Below are 16,138 nucleotides of genomic sequence, written 5' to 3' on the forward strand. Positions count from 1 at the left end.
TAATGTCAATAATATCTGTAAATATCGTATTAAAAGTGTGATAAATAAACGAGATATACGAGGACAAAGAAAGACCATTTTTTCGAACTTTTTCTCTAAAAACCGGAAGTTGCTGGTTAAACTTCCGGTAAGTCTAACATTTTCTGAAACGCCGAAAGATATCTAATTAATCTATGCAAGTTTTGTTTCAAAAGCATTAGTTTGAAATTTGACGTTTCTTTTGTTCACTTCCGGTGACGGCTGGAAGTGACGGATGGCAATGATAATACCCTATTGCATAGCTACAAGTCACCATCTATCATCCCTGAAAGTTTGAAGTTTCACTCTTTAACCGTTTATGAGAAAACGCCCGGACAAAATGTCAACACTATGTGTTCGGAGACATAAGAAACAGCAAAAACAATATGTCTCCAACACTTTGTGTTCGGAGACATAATAAGAAACGGGGCAAACACAATATGTCTCCGACACTATGTGTACACTATGTGTTCGGAGACATAATAATAATAACTAGAAATGATCTCGTTGCGAGCAACGAATGGGTCTTCCGTCCAATTTCTGACGAGATAGGATCTTGACTGGGAGAATTCAATTAGTGAAGAACGGCTATGCGTGAAAGAAATAAACACATTTTTTTTTAAAATAGTGATAAACATGTACATGTAAGACGTGATGTATCAATTACAAAAAAATTCGGTTTTCTTTTATTCACTTTGGGGTATCTTGGGAATTCATAAACGACTAAAAATTCCACATTTACCGCGTAGGAACCCACACTAAAAATTTCCATGAAAAATACTGAGTTTTCGGACAACTTCCGGTTTCGAACAACCAACTTCCGGTGGAAATGGTATGACTTTTTACACTCTATTAAATGATGTTATGAGCATTAGAATATTAAAAAAAATGAAAAATTATATATCTTCAAGGTACTTCCGGTGGATGACGAAAGTCACGCCAACAAAATTGAAACACGTATTTCACATCTACAAGTCACCAATTATCTTTCCTGAAAGTTTCAAGACTCAATCTTTGATTATTTAAGAGAAAACGCCTGGAGAAAAATACCCAGAAATCGTAGATATTTAGCGAACGGAAGTGAATTTTGAAAAAAAAAATTAATTCACTATACTCTGAAGATGGATAATGTCAATTATATATGTGAAAATCATAACAAACACTTGATTTATATGCGATAGGAAAGAAAGACCAATTTTTGAAGTTTTTCTCTAAAAACTGGAAGTTGTTGTTTAAACGTCCGGTAAGTGTAACATTTTCTGAAACTCCAAAAGACACTTACACATGTAATTATTCCAAGCACATTTTGTTTCAAACGCGTAAATTTCATATTTGACGTTTCTTTCGTTCACTTTCAGTGGTGGCCGGAAGTGACGGATGACAATGATAAATCTTTTTACAACGCTACAAGTCACCACCAATCATATACTGAAAGTTTAAAGACTCAATCATGAACCGTTTATGAGAAAACGGCCGGACAAAATGTTATTTGAAAAACGGAAATTCGGCCCTAACTCGCGACCGGAAGTGAATTTTGAAATAGTATTAAAACGTTATCCTAGAGATGGATAATGTCAATAATATCTGTAAACATCGTATTAAAAAGTGTATAGATAAGCGAGATATATGAGAACAAAGAAAGACCAATTTTTCGAAGTTTTCCTCTAAAAACAGGAAGTTGTTGGTTAAACATCCGGTAAGTTTAACATTTTCTGAAACCCCGAAAGAGACCTAATTAATATATGCAGGTTTTGTTTCAAAAGCATAATTTTGAAATTTGACGTTTCTTTGTTCACTTCCGATAACGGCCGGAAGTGGCGAATAGCTACAGGTCACTATCTATCATCTCTGAAAGTTTGGAGACTCAATCTTTAAACGTTTATGAGAAAACGCCCAAACAAAATGTCATTTGGAAAACGGAAATTCGGCCGTAACGTTTGATCGGAAGTGAATTTTGAAATAGTATTGGATGGTTCTCTTGAGATTGATTACGTCAATAATATCTGTAATTATAGTATTGAAAGGTTGATGAATAAGCGAGATATACGAGGACAAATAAAGGCCAATTTTTGTTTAAGTTTTCCTCTAGAAACCGGAAGTTGCTGGTTAAACATCCGGTAAGTCTAACATTTTCTGAAACACCGAAAGAAACCTAATTAATCTATGCAAGTTTTGTTTCAAAAGCATGATTTTGAAATTTGAGGTTTCTTTTGTTCACTTCCGATGACGGCCAAAAGTGACGGATAGCAATGATAAACCTTAATACAAAGCTACATGTCGCCATATATCATCCCTGAAAGTTTGGAGACTCAATCTTTAAACGTTTATGAGAAAACGCCCGAACAAGATGTCATTTGAAAAACGGAAATTCGGCCGTAACTTGCAACCGGAAGTGATATTGGCAAAACTGAAAAAAAATGTTCTAGACAATCCTATTTTACATCATTCCTGAAAGTTTCATGAAATCTATCAAGCCGTTTTTTGAGAAATCACCTGCACAAAATCGGTAAGGAAAAGAAAAATGACTGGAAATTATCTCGTTGTGAGCAACGGATAGGTCTTCCGTCCAATATCTGACGAGATAGGATTTTGACTGGGAGAATTCAATTAGTGAAGAACGACTATGTATAAAAGAAATAAACACGTACATATAAGACGTGATTTATCAATTATAAAGAATTTCGCTTTTGTTGTATTCACTTTCGAGTATCGCAGGAGTCCATAAAACGAATAAAAATTCCACATTGACAGCTTAGGAATCCACACAAAAATTTCCATGAAAAATACTGAGTTTTCGGACAACTTCCGGTTTCGAACAACCAACTTCCGGTGGAAATGGTATGACTTATTACACTCTATCAAACAATGTTATGAGCATTACAATTTTAAAAAAATGAAAAATTACATATTTTTATTTTCCGGCGGATTGGCGTCACGCCAACAAAATTGAAACACGTATTTCACATCTACAAATCACCATCTAACTTTCCTAAAAGTATCAAAACTCAATCTTTGATTATTTATGAGAAAACGCCTGGAGAGAGAAAAAAACACCCAGAAATCGTAGATACACTGTATTTAACGAACGGAAGTGAATTTTGAAAAACAACAACAATAATTCACTATACTCTGAAGATGGATAATGTCAAGAAGCGAGTTCGGGATCCTTGGTGCAACTAGAATTCTGGGTAAGGTCAAAAGGTCAAGCGGGGAAAAAATGGATGCCACTTGAAGGAAGAATATACGGCATTGTTAGTAATAACGGCATGGGCGACTTGTAATATGACGATTTCGCACGATGGAGGGTACCGGAGCTAAAAGAGTACCTCCGCGACCGTGGACTAAAGACGACAGGCAAATGTTTGTATCTTGAAAGAACTTCTTTTTTAGGATCGATGATTTTGTTCTCGGCAATGTTGAGGGAAACGATGTTTGAAGGCATATCTGCAGGTATTTCTGAGAGACGGTTAGTGCATAGATCGATACTTTAAACACTTTCATTGAATCTTGGAGCGTGCGATAGCCCAAGTCCACTGCATCCAGCAACCACCATCCCTTTATCATAGTAACATCGACACTTTGGCTCAGAAGAGCAGTGAAATGCTCAAGATTGTCGCAAACATACCGAAAAAACAAAATAGAATGTTCCTACATTCAAATACATGGTCCTTGACAGGATAGTCTGGGTATCGTGCTCTGCAGAAGAAAAGATAATGCACATACACGTACGCACACATGTGTGAGTGTAGGTGTTACATGTACATACATCTTTTAGATCATGTGGCTGTATTTTTCGTATCGATATTGTTATGATTCATGGCATGCTTGTAGGGGTTCTGAATTAAACCAGCCTACACCGATTGTATGTGAATGGAAATCGATAATGATACCTGTAGGTATTTTAGCTCACCTGAGCTGAAAGCTTAAGTATGCTTTTATGGTCGTCTGTTCTCCGTCGTCTGCCCGTCTGGCTGTCTGTAAACTTTACATCTTCGACTTTTTTTCCAGAACCACTGGGCCAATTTCAACCAAACTTAAGAAAAGGCATCCTTGAGTGAAGCGCTCTCAAGTTTGTTCAAATGAAGGACCATATTCTCTTTATTGGGGAGACAATCACAAAATGCAAAAATAGGGTGAGGCCTTTTCAAAGTCTTCTTCTTAAGAACCCTTAGACCAGAAGAGCTGAAATTTTCAAGAAAGCTTTCTGTTATAGTGCAGATTACAGTTTGTTAAAATCATGACCCCTGAGGGTAGGATGGGACAACAGTAGAGGATCAAAGTTTTACATACAAATATATGGAGAAAATCTTTTAAAATCTTCTTCTCAAGAACCACTGGGCCAGAAGAGCTGAGATTTACATGAATGCTTTCTGACATAGTGCAAATTCAAACTGTTAAAATCATGGCCCCCGGGGGTAGGATGGGGCCAAAATAGGGGATCAAAATCTTACATACAAATATATAGGGAAAATCTTTTAAAATTTTCTCAAGAATCTCTGGGCTAGGAAAGTACAAATTTACATGAAAGCTCCCTGACATAGTACAGTTTTAAGTTTGTTAAAATCATGACCCCGGGGGAAGGATGGAGCCACAATAGGGGATCAAATTTTACGTATTAATATTTAGAAAAAGTCCTTAAAAATCTTCCTCTCAAGAACCATTGGGCCAAAGAAGTTTACCTTTGCATGAAAACATCCTGACATAGTGCATATTCAAATTTGTAAATTTGTTTATTTAGATATTGGGTCAAGGTCAAATGTCTTGCTGCTGGTTGTGCTGTATATTAAAGTTTTATTTTAGCAGAATATCTCCTCTAGTTAAATTTAACATACCCTAGGTCAGGTCATAGACATGAAAGCAGTTCTTTTATCAATCAATCCTTCCACCACAAAATATAGTCCCTGCAAAATCCTTTCAAAATTTGAATTGACACAATTTTTTTCAACTGGATGGGGTTCAGTAATAGATGTGTAATATGTTGGCACCAATGAGATCAATATTGAACCTGTGAATACCTAGTTGTAGCATCCTGCGCAGTTGTGCTCAAAAGCTCAGGAGCTAACTCTCTTAATATCATTTTAAGTATAGTGACAGATTTATTCACATTCATGTTGAAGATACATATATGTAGTTTTATAAGTTCGAAACGGACTTTTCCAAGGAAAACATGTTTAATCATAACTGACTAGCCTATGGCGTGTAAAAGGCTGTAATATTGTGCAAATCTTCATTTATAAGCGAAAATCTTAATTTGTATTTGACAATCTTGTTAATCACATGCGAAAATTATGGTGGCTGATTTGTCCCACTTTACAATTTGTCGTCTTTTGGAGGAGAAAAGACGACAAAACGATAATTAGCGACTTTTCGCCTCGAAATAACGAAAAGTCGAAAAGACGACAAAATACAGATTTTCCCGTTATTTTCCTATCTGATTTTCTATGAATGCAATATGAAATTTGCTGTGTTTTCGATAATTATTGATTACATTTACAGAAAGGAAACATCTAAACGTGAATTATTGTTCTCATGTACTTGTATTCTACTGAAGAAATCTTTTCTTCTTTTTTCTTTTTTATTTTTTGGTGTAAATGTTATACCAGGCATGTTGAATTGGAGGTTGGGGTGGGCAGGGGCCCTGGTATCTCCCCTTTTTACAATTTACTTTTCACGTTATTTTTACGTACAAATCTCATATTTATACATGCAAAGTTCGATTGATCCCCCCCCTTCATTTTTAAAGTAGTAGTGAAAGGTAGTTGATTTTTTAAAGTGCTGATATGAAGAATACGCGCAATGAACTACCCCCCCCCCTCCCTACGATGTTAAGGATATTGAGATTTGGGCAGTAGTACCGTAAATCCATTTTTTCTTACTTGTCAAGAACTCCATTGCAAGTGTGAAGTAAACTCTGGCCTCCCCTCCCCTACTTCGTAGGAGGGGAGGGGGTGAGTAGTTCATTGCAAGTATTCTTTTATTCATTCAGCACTTCAAACATCAACTTACCTTTAACTACTACTTTGAAAATGAAAAGAGAAGGGGGGGGGGGGTCAATCGAATTGTGCATGTAGAAAATATGAGCTTTATATGTGTAAAAAAAACAAAAAAATAACGTGAGAAGTAAATTGTAAAAAGAGGACAGACCAGGGCCCCTCACCACCCCAACCTCCAATTCAACATGCCTGGTATAACATTTACAAAAAAAAAAAAAAAAGATTTCTTCAGTAGAATACAAGTACATAAGAACTATAATTTAATTTTAGATGTTTCCTTTTCATAAATGTAATTAAAAAATAATTGTCGAAAACACAGCAAATTTCATATTGCATACCTAGAAAATCAGATAGCAAAATAACGGGAAATCTGTATTTTGTCGCCTTTTCGTCATTTCGAGGTGAAAAGTCGCTAATTTATCGTTTTGTCGACTTTTCGTTTTGTCGTCTTTTCGCCTCGAAAAGGCGACAAAACGTCAAGCGAAAAGACGACAAAACGCCAAGCGAAAAGACGACAAATTAGGTCGCTAATTTGCGGGTTTTGTTTGTCGTCTTTTCGCCTGTAGTTTGTCGTCTTTCCGACTTTCGTTTTGTCGACTTTTCGGTATTTTGAGGCGAAAAATACCTAATTATCGTTTTGTTGTCTTTTCGACTTTTCGTTATTTCGGGGCGAAAAGTCGCTAATTATCGTTTTGTCGTCTTTTCGCCTCGAAATAACGACAAGACGACAAATTGTAAAGTGGCACAAATCAGCCACCATAGAAAATTGATAATCTTGCGAAATTCTTGATGTACGTGTATGTTCGATAAATCTTAATTTATATTCAATAATCTTGTTATCTATATTCATAGACCTTTATCAAAGGTACATCAAAATTTATCGAATATGCATCAAGATTTATTGAACTTCACATACATTCTACATATAAATAGCAAGATTATTACAGTGTTATATGAATCGAGATTTTCGCATATAGATTACAAGATTATCGAAAAGATAACAAGATTAATTGAATATATAAGTAGTATATGCGTCTGTCTGGGGTGGGTAAACAATAGACCTATTGTTCTCGAGAACAATAGAAATGGGTTTTTCCAGTTATTTTTAGATAGACCTATTGTTCCCAAGAACAATAGATCTATTGATAAAGGGTTTTTCCAGTTATTTTTAGATAAGATCCATTGATAACCGATCTATTGATGACCGGGGTTTTCCGATTATTTTTAGATAATGTATTGTTCTCGACAAGAATGGAAAGGGTCATTACCGTCTTCCTTGGAACAGAGTTGAAGTGTTTTGCAGTCTTCGGACTTTGCACTTCCTCTCTTTTTTCATTGGTAGAAAGTGCATGAAGTGAAAATTTTCAATTATTTCATTGGTTGAAATGCTCTTCAAGGCAAGGGAGATAATTTTCTGGTGTTCTAATTTTTGAATGACTTAACAACTTTTCAAGATTTTCAATCTTAAAAAAATCGACAAAACGAACAAAAGAAAAATTGACACATTACTTTTTTAAAAGCAACTAATACAAAGCATTTCTATGGTTACTTCATTTACAGCAATGTTTTCATTTTTGCATACAAACAGAAAAACTCGCCGTTTTTTGTTTTGATTGCTTGTGTTTTGGGAATTGTCTATTAGGTAGGGCCAATCCCTACAAAACAGTTTTAATGATACCTTAAGCTAAGAATTACATAAGAATAAATAAGGCTTGACTTCAAAATGAGGGTCACTGGGTTTTTTGAAAGCATGCAAAAAAATAATCCATCCACCTGTTGTTACAATTTAGGTAAACGAGTCTAATTTATGCATTTTCAGGGACTTCCAGAAGTATAGTTAATTATGTGTGATTGTTTCATATTTTTTCTTACATATCATAGAGTGACGTTTTTTCATGATTTAAATCAGAGACACAATGATAATTATGTCTGTGAAGTAACGTTGAATCACATTAGAATTTTGATGAATTCACTCTTGATTACTGATATTATATTTTTAGTTTGTTTTGTTTCGTTTCATAACTTTGTTAAAAAATAAATATTTTGATATACACACTGAAAATCTCAATTTCGTTTGATATAGAGGCTTTAATCAGTGCTAATACAGGGAACAGTGATTTTGATTTCCAGTACATATACCCTTCATAAATACAAACTTTTACAATGGGAGTCAGGACACAGCTTTATAGGCATGATGTCCGTGAGATTATTTATTTTAGCTCAATTCAATAATGAAGACAAGGGACATAATTCAACTTCGCTCTATAGAGTTGCTGCTAAAGACGGCAAGCTTTTTTAAAAAGCTTTACTTGTATACCAGGATGAATCGAAGAGATGCTATGTAAAATTCAATGAGGTATTGTTATATTATGCGAGTGGCGTAATGGAGCAGGTCGTATAAGATAATCCAAGGGACTCCGAGCGAAGAAACTTGACACTTATTTTACTTTAATGCATCGATGGATATACCTGTATCTGTCAGAGACGATGGTCATAAGAAATAAAAAAAAAAAACAAAAAAAAAAACAAGTACATTTTTTCATTAATTTGGTATTTGGTTTCAAGGTTACACTCATGATCTGGATCTGAAAAGAAAAAGGTTTTATTTTCAAAATAATATTACTGTGGAGTGACACTTTCTTTTAATTGATCTAATCCATAATAATTCCACAATAATTACTTTTACATTCACGAGCATTCAAATCTAATACAAAATACACGAAAGAAAAAAATTACGTGTTCACTTAGTCAATATATTAATGATATAATACTCACTACTTTTGAGCAGTCATTGATCTCGTTTGGATGGGTGACTGTGGCGGGGATGGGAGGGGGGGGGGGGGGGTCCGTCTGAAGGGGTGGAGTGCGCAGACTTTACGCAAGGGTCTTCTTCAATGTTACCCATCTCAAGAATATATATTTTAAAACATGTAAGTCACAGATTAAAGTGCGCGAGTCACTTTAATAATTTTTTTACTATAATGATAATTAAAAAAATATTTACCTCCACATCGTCTGGCGGCGTAGTATTCCTCCGCAGTCAATGGCTGGAATATTCCGAGGATCAGCCCACAATGCCTTTAATCTCAACTTGAAGCAAAGGGAGATAATTCCTTCTTTCTTTCGTTTTTACCTATTTAATCACTTTTTAAGTAATTTCGTTTATTTGTTTATCTATTTCCCCCATGATCTCAGAGGATATCAATAGATTTTATCTAAAAATAACTGGAAAAACCCTTTAACAATAGACCTATTGTTCTCGGGAACAATAGGTCTATCAACAAAATAACTGGAAAAACCCTTTATCAATAGACCTATTGTTCTCGGGAACAATAGGTCTATCTAAAAATAACTGGAAAAACCCTTTATCAATAGACCTATTGTTCTCGGGAACAATAGGTCTATCTAAAATAACTGGAAAAACCCATTTCTATTGTTCTCGAGAACAATAGGTCTATTGTTTACCCACCCCAGACAGACGCATATACTACTTATATATCCTTTTATTGAATATAAATAAAGATTTATCACATATAAATCAAGACGTATCGAATATACATCAAGATTTATTGAATATATATCGGTATATTGAATATAAATCAAGATTTACCGAATATAAATCATGGTGTATCGAATATACATCGAGATTTTCGCATAAAAATAACAAGATTATTGATATACATCGAGATTTATCAAATATAAATCAATATTTTCGCATATGAATAATATAATTATCAAATATAAGTCAAACGTTTCACATATATACATAACAAGATTATCGAATATGAATTAAGATTTTCGCGTATAGATATCAAAATATATTGAATATTAATTTAATTTTCACATATAAATGCAGAATTGTATCATACTGCAATGATTTACACGCCATATTAAATTAACCTGTGTCGTTCTTTCTTTTCAAATCGGCGGTTCGAGTTTCCTACAAGAAAAACTGTGATAAAATAGACATTTTATGTCAAAATACTGCAAATAGCTTTGAGTTGATTCTGTCACTTAATGACTTAAATTTGAAATATTAGCACAACTGTTGTGCAGGACGAATAGAGCTCTTATCAGATACCCTATTCCTTTGTCACACACGGGGTAAAAACCCATGTCAGTCACGAAAAGTATCTTTCTTGAATATTTCCCACACTTATTAATAATAACTTTATTGCGAAAGACATACATCTTATAGCATTGTGACATATTCGACCCTGAACCGTTTAAGACTTTACTTCCTGTACAAAATTTCCTTTCTTTAGTTCAGCAATTCATAACAAAGATTATATCTGAAATGCAGTTTACCACTGATACGTGTGTCCACTGGTCTCATCATTTATAGTACAATCAAGTTTTCTTTTCACATAATTCATTCTTGAATGTCATCGCTTTCAAACTCGAAAAGTACGCAAAATATTTAATTTAAAACATAATTTAAAACATATTTAAAGTAGTTTAAGGCATGGAAAGAATTAAGTTTGCTGAAAAAAAATTATTTTTTTTAGTAACATGCGATATGTCCTTTAAAACTTAAATACCATTTAAAATGACATAGCAAAAATAAAACAAGAGGCACATGGGCCACATCGCACACCTGAGTCACCTTGGCCCATATCTAAGATTTTCCTACATATTCGCATGTAAAACTTTTATCCTTATTGTGGCCCCCAACCTACCCCTGGGGGCCATGATTTTGACAAACTTGAATCTGCACTATATCAGAAAGCTTTCATTTAAATGTAAACTTCTTTGGACCAATGGTTCTTGAGGAGAAGATTTTTAAAGATTTTCCTCATATATTTGTATGTAAAACTTTGATCCCTTATTGTGGCCCCATCCTACCCCATGATTTTAACAAACTTGAATCTGCACTATGTCAGAAAGCTTTCATATCAATTAGTACTTTCCTAGCCCAGTGGTTCTTGAGAAGAAGATTTTTAAAGATTTTCCCTATACATTGTATATACCCCCTAGGGGTCATTATTTTAGCAAACTTGAATTTGTACTATGTCAGAAAGCTTTCATGTAAATGTCAGCTCTTCTGGCCCAGTGTTTCTTGAGAAGACTATTTTTAAATGACCCCACCCTAGTTTTGCATTTTTGTGATTATCTCCCATTTGAAGGAAGCATGGTCCTTCTTTTGAACACAATTAAATGCCCTTTACCCAATGATGATTTGTACAAAGTTTGAAGAAGAATAATTCGAAAGTATGAAAAGTATACAGACAGACGGACGGTGAGACCGACAGACGGACGGAGGGACAGACGACGGACAACGATGGATCAGAGAAGCTCATTTGAGTTTGTAGCTCAGGTGAGCTAACTAGGGATCGAGTTTTCACTTTACCGATATTAATTTACTAATGAAGATTCTGAAAACAGGTTGAATTTCACTGTACTCAATAGGCACCTAGGGTGGAATTTTTGAAATTTCCAAAGATCTGTTTCCAAGCGTAATGATATCAAACAAGAGGCCTACAGACCTTATCGGTCATCTGAGCATTATCTAAAAGTATCACTAACACCAATGGCTATGAAATCTAGAAAAACTTCCTGTTCTGCTTATTTAAGCTAAATTGTGTAGAGTCACTTTTAGCAGCAGCAGTTTCTACACAGTTCCCCGGCATTATGGGAAATCTTGAAGGTCGTGTAGAGTCACCTTTAGCGGCAGTAGTTTCTACACAGTTCCCCGGCATTATGGGAAATCTTGAAGGTCGTGTAGAGTCACCTTTAGCGGCAGTAGTTTCTACACAGTTCCCCGGCATTATGGGAAATCTTGAAGGTCGTGTAGAGTCACCTTTAGCGGGAGTAGTTTCCAAAAATACAACAGCAACTTGTTGCAGGCAATAGACTCGTTTACAAATTTTCGAATGAAGTACATGCTTCCTGCACGATGGCCAACTTATGTTGAGCAAATTGTTTATTATTCGGCTTATTCATCAGCAAATATATCATATTCATCAGTAAAATGTTACATTAGCAGACTCAGTTATCAGCTTCGAATTCAAGAAAAACAAGACACGACTAAAGTAAGCATGAATCTTTTAAATCCTTCAAAGGACATGCGGTCTCTTATTCCCCCCCCCCCTCTTAAATCGCATTATATTGGCACTCTCTTCAGTATGCAAAAACTATTATGAGGCACATTATTTACTTTTGCCTTTCACTTTTCATTCTTTGCATTGCTTAGAGTCAATGTCCTAACAGTCTCTTACAACTCTTCGCTTGTAATTGCCATTCAGTTTTTTCAGTTCCTTCAAAATCAAATTAAATTAATCATTAGGGATTCCAAAACTGATAAGGGTTCGATTGTTTATATCAGGCTTACATGTAGTAATGAAACCACTACCTTATTTCAAACATTGCAACAATATCTACATAGTAGACCAATATCATCTGGCCCATTATTCCTTCACTTTAATGGCAAGCCTCTCACTTCATATCAGTGTACTTCAATTTTGCACAAAGTGTTACAGTTCATTCAGATCGACACATCTATCTTAAGTCTCATTCATTTCGAATTGGGAGGACTCGTATGCACCTCGTAGAGTTTTTTCAGAAGAAGATATCAAAATCAAGGGTAAATGGAAGTCTAATGCAGTTAAATCTTACATCCGGGTGTGAATTTTCATAATTTCGGAAAAGGCTTGCGAAAATATACTGGTTATTAACAATATGCTAACTTTTGCAGGTTCCCATAAAACAGTATGGATAATTGGATCATCGATCCTTGATAGATCACGCATTCAGTCACGCTTAGATCTATTTTGGTAATCAGCACCTGTACCTTCTATCCAGGAAAATGTCCATAAGATGGTTTCGCCAGAGGGACATGATATGGAAACATATGGCACCTAAAAATGCTAGGGTTGGTTGATCAGTTTGGCCCTCCGGATGTTATAATGTTGCATTGGGGTGGCAACAGCATTGAGCGCATTCCTAATTCAGCTGGGTGGAGGATCTTATGTCTTGTTCCCCTGTTTTGTATCGAGACGGGGTTTATCTAAATGATATTGGCCAAGTTGTTTTATTAAATGACAATCAAAGGGGTGTTGCTAAATCAAGGGGTCTCTACAGTATTCTCATAGAAGGTGCACAACATTTCCCACAGCGACTAGTTAATTAAGGTCAGTTGATTAGTTAATTGTCAGTTTGTCATGGTATTTGCCAAACTTTTCCGCATGCGGCGAATGTTTCCGTGCACCTTGCTTTAAAGCAGGTAATCAACGACATATGACGGAATTTTTATTTTTGAAGTCCGCCCTAGATTTCTGTTCATATCATTGCTCAGTGACTCATTTGATTTACCTGTATCCATATAAAAGCAATGACAAACAGTCTTAGTGAATTATTGTGTCTACATACATAATCAACTTTGCATGTAATGATAATTGGGAAAATGAGTTGTCGTAAAAGTGGAGGGGAATCACCCCTTGTTGCTACAGGTACATGTGCCTGATATTTACTTTTGTGTAATTGCAATACAGATCGAGCTTTGCAATAGAAGTTGATTTACACAAAAGATTGAATCACACGTGAGAAAAAAAAAACCATATTTCATATCTTGAATCTAGTCGTTCGAGTACCTGAATTGAATGACAACATAAATACCTTAATTGAATGACAACATAAATACCTGAATTGAATGAAATAAATCTGACAAAATATTGATACTCCATAGCATTAGTCATTTTTTATTAAGAAAACGCAGATCTGTTTTTCACAAACCATAAAGAACAATCTTTAAATTCTCTTGGTAATAGTTTATGAAACATTTATTTTTAAATTTTCGGATATACGAGTGCATTGTACGATATCTCAAAAGCATTCGACTCAAATAGTGAAATGAACATTACATCCCTTCAAAATATTCTCCGAGGTTTGAAATACATAATTTTAATCTCTGAATCCATTATTTTGGTAGACCTCTGAGGCACTGACTGATGGCTGAGCCAAGGCCTTGTCGGGACTTGTAACGACGACCAGATAAGAACTTTCTAAGTTTTGGAAAACGAAAAAGTCGCATGGAGCTAGATATGGGGAGTGTGATGGGTGTGACAAGACGGTAACCTTCTCCGATTTCAAACATTGCTTCACAAGCTCAGATGTATGTGATGGAGCATTATCATGAAGTAGACGAACATGCCTAAATCCTGACACAGGGCGTCGTTTATGATAATATTTCAAGGGCTTTTTAGTATAGCATCTCGGTAACACCGACCTGTAATACCTTTGCCCTTCAACACTGGAATTTGTACGGCTATACCATCACATTTGGTGTGTCCAGGGGTCCGTGTTTGCCCCACTATCTATTTTGTATTGCTTATAGGAGTTATGAGATTGATGAGAAGAATATGCAATAAAGAATGTCCTATGTGCTTATGGTTCTTTTGTCAACTACATGCCTTTTGTCGTGTTTAGTTAGCCATATTTTGTTTCCAATTTTTCATACTGGTTCGAAATAGTGAACCCATGTTTCGTCACCAGTAACACTGTTTGCAAATTGTCTCTGATTGAATTTGGGAAACATTTTGAGCAATTGCTTTGTACTCGCACCCGTTTTTGGTCATCTGCCAATATACATGTATGTGGTATCCATCTGCCAGAAATCTTTCCTACTTTCAAAATACGCTTCTAAATGAAATGCACCTGCGATAGTGATATGCCAACAGCTTTGGCAATATCACGAATCGTGTATCTGCCATCACTTTCAATTATTTCCCTGACTTTTGAAACATTTGCCTTGCCTGTTACAGCCTCACAGGTCGTCCAGATTTTGCTGCATCTTTGACGGTCCGAAATTTCTTTCTCCACCAACGAACTGTTTCATACGATATATGTACAACTGTACCTTATCAGACCCATAAACTTCCCCCAATTCAGTTAAAATCTATATTACCGATTGAACCAGTTTTGTGCAAACTTTTATATAAGCTCTAATTTCTTCAATATTCTCAACCCGTTTCCCAACTTACTGTTCTCAGAGGGTAACAATATGTTTTTTCAAATGCTTCTCGACCAATCAGATTCGAGTATTTTACATGAAAGTATAATAAATTAACATTATATAACTATTTTGGACCTGCTCTAAAGTCAGAACCCTGAGGTTGCGAAATTCACAATTTTGGTATATTCCTCTGTTTATCCTAAATATGCATTTAGTTTTTATACGGTATCGCCAAGAATTCTTTCAAATGATAGAGATAATAATCACTATGTATGATAATTTTCGGGATCATGAAATTTTAACAGTTTTTAAAAAGGCTTCCTTGCTCTACATTACTATGCATATAGTTTTTCTTACAGATGTGCAGTTGTAGAGATTTTTTAAGAATGGTTAAGCAGTTTATGCCCCGCTCCTAATACACCGGGGAAGCAGGTGTCTTGAAATTTACAATTTGCGTCCCAAAGATGCTTCATACCAAATTTGAAAAGAATTGGAATGGTAGTTATCAAGAACTTTAAAATGTTGCATTGTTAAAGTATGACAGACAACGCAGGAGGACAGACGCAGACTATAGCAATAGTCACCTAGTGACTCAGGTGACCTACAAAAAAGAAGAGGAAGAAGCCTTTGCAGTATCCCTACACATGTTCCTTCTCCAAATAAAATGAACTTATTCAATTTTAGTTATCTCTGATTAGGAAATTTTGTGCAATCTTTATGTATATCAACCGTTCAGACGATCAGAGTTACAAATGCACCTCATGAAATTGAATAATTCTGATTTTTCCTTGATATCTATTAGCATAAGTAAAAGCATTTCCCAAATAAGCTTGCGTATGTTTATCCTGAAATATTGCTGGCCTACCATCGTTTTAGAAAAGTTTGAGTAAACAATATTACCTGATTTTGGCAATGCAGAGTATTGGCAGTGCGGGAGTGAAATTGGATAATATGATATTTTGCTTTGCTTTTATTCGTTAGTCCTTTTGGAAACACCTACTGACATTATTTAAGACTTTAAAAAGCCGGTAATTGACAGAATGAGAATTTCTAATTGTCGTTGAGGCGGAAGAAACTTAGATCTCACCAAGATCAGGTTCAGCCTGAGTAAATGTAAAATGGGTCCGGGTTTCACAAAACTATCTAAGATCTGGCTTTATTAAAACCTTCCTTAACA

At 35.2% G+C, this 16,138-nt stretch overlaps 1 long non-coding RNA gene across 1 annotated transcript; it reads right to left on the minus strand.

The window, feature by feature from the left end:
• Positions 1–7,282: 7,282 nt before the first annotated feature.
• LOC130054595 (uncharacterized) lies at positions 7,283–15,701 on the minus strand. The gene is made up of 3 exons (XR_008802911.1): positions 9,016–15,701; positions 8,787–8,916; positions 7,283–8,596 (listed from the first exon to the last, which is right to left on the minus strand). It is a non-coding gene; the product is annotated as an uncharacterized LOC130054595 (long non-coding RNA).
• Positions 15,702–16,138: the final 437 nt, after the last annotated feature.

This window comes from Ostrea edulis, chromosome 5 (genome assembly GCF_947568905.1).
Source record: "Ostrea edulis chromosome 5, xbOstEdul1.1, whole genome shotgun sequence".
NCBI lineage: Eukaryota > Metazoa > Mollusca > Bivalvia > Ostreida > Ostreidae > Ostrea > Ostrea edulis.